The 1,936-nt window shown below is 41.8% G+C and overlaps 1 pseudogene; it reads right to left on the bottom strand.

The window, feature by feature from the left end:
- Positions 1-5: 5 nt before the first annotated feature.
- On the bottom strand, positions 6-1,545 carry LOC146960647 (uncharacterized; annotated as a pseudogene).
- Positions 1,546-1,936: the final 391 nt, after the last annotated feature.

Genomic DNA, 1,936 nt, shown 5'->3' with positions numbered 1-1,936 from the left:
ACAACAGCCTCTTGCAAAGCAGTGGACAAGAGATCACGCTCAGACTGACTAAGATACAACATCAGGGAGTCAAACAGTAAATCAGATGAAACAGAATGTTCACCAAATATAACTGCTGCTGTAAAGGCTTGTGCCAGTCGTGAAGGAAAATACCCATGGTCCTTCAGTCCCTTTGCCAATATCCTGCCTACAGACTTCCATTCCTCCTCTTGCCATTTTGGGGATAGCGATGGCACCCTCACATCTGCACCTTCTGCTGCACAGTCAAGGAATTCTGTCCAAAAGGCAGCATATACATCCCTGGACACGCCGTCAGCATCTGCCCCCATTTCATCAATGAAGCTGTATTTCACAGCGTAGTTCATCAATGCTTCATCCTTGAACTGAGCAATCAGTTCATCTAAGAGAGTCACTCTGTGAAGTTTTACTGTCACATGCAAAAGTTCACCGGCAGGACTTGGCGGTCTAGCAGAAGCTGTCTCAGCATCAATAGGAGTTGAGGTGAGGGTAGGGGTGCTTACTCGTTCCTCCTCAAAGACTGGCTCATGTATAAGTGTGTCATCAAGATCCCCTAAAAATGGCCCACCTGTCAAAGGACCAAAAATGACCTCTGATGTATTACACAGAGATGTAAGATCAATAATCTGAACAGCTGCAGTAGAGAAAACAGCTGACACTGTAGCAGTGTTTTGCTCATCATCTTGGACTGTGTAATCTTCACTGGTATGTCTTTCCGTTGTCAGCTGCACTACATCTTCTGTTGTGTGTTTACCTTGTTCACAAACTCTGCCTGGCTGTGTTTCATGTTGCCTCAGCTGGTCTGTGCTATCCAGCTCCTTTCCTCTGGGTCTCATCTTACACTGGGTCAGGGTCTTTTGTGTAACAAATAAAATCTTAACAATCCCCAATCTGTCGTTGTCTCTATAGAATTGTCCACTACTGTAACATCCTTCATCCAAACTTTGTGCTTCCTGGCAAGTTATTTGGTTGGGTTTGCACTGTATTCTCTTTCCTTAAAACCCCCCTTGATCGCTTGTCCCTTGTTTGCTCCATTGTGCCCATTTTGTTTTTAAGTTTTTTAAATAAGGACAGTCTTTTTGTATCGTCCCCACCTCTTCTGTGTTTTTCCATACAGAAACGCCTTGTGGCAAAATTCCTGTTCGCCATAGGCTGGGATGTATACGCAGGCCATTGTTAGGACATCATCTATTTTCTCCAACTTACCGAGTCTGTCAATCTGCAATAAAAACAAAAAGACATGAGACATCAGGTTTAAAAAACTAGCCCTATATTATCTGTCAAGACGATTTACATTCTGGCCTGTGCCCTAAATTCCCAGGGACAACCAATTACAAATGCAGATAATAAAACAATGGACAATATGACAGTACACAAACAGCGTTTGAAGCTGTGACTTACATGATCCTGCTGCATTTTCTGAATACTCTCCTCAGGAACACCTCTGTTGCGAAGAAATATCCACAGACCATCATCTTGTGGGAGGCCGGATGTGGTGGATGTTGCCATGGCTGGCACTGCAAACATTTAGGAATAAAAGGCAGGAAGAAGAAGAAACTATATCATAATATTTACTAGGAAACCGACATGTTATCATGTTGAAATAAACTGTCATAGGCCAATTGTTATCACGGATATTGTCGAATTATATGAAAAGGCATTAAAAATCATATAGACGTTTGAATGATGGATATTTGCATGACCTTGACTATGGACCTATACCCACGCCACTGTTAATTAGGTAATCGTTTTGAAACTTGACCTGTCCATTAAAACATTTGAATTCCACTTCATCTCTTAATCCGCATAACGCAAAAATTATTTGTGTCCTTTTGTGATGAAAGCCTTCACTGGTTGTTCATAAACAATAACATCACTCTAATAGTACAGAAGACTAAACTCAGCAGCTTATATTAGT

Source organism: Trachurus japonicus, unplaced genomic scaffold (assembly GCF_045865225.1).
Source record: "Trachurus japonicus isolate A0001 unplaced genomic scaffold, Traja_1.0 AP030150.1".
Taxonomy (NCBI): domain Eukaryota; kingdom Metazoa; phylum Chordata; class Actinopteri; order Carangiformes; family Carangidae; genus Trachurus; species Trachurus japonicus.
This window is presented reverse-complemented; position numbering and strand designations above follow the sequence as displayed.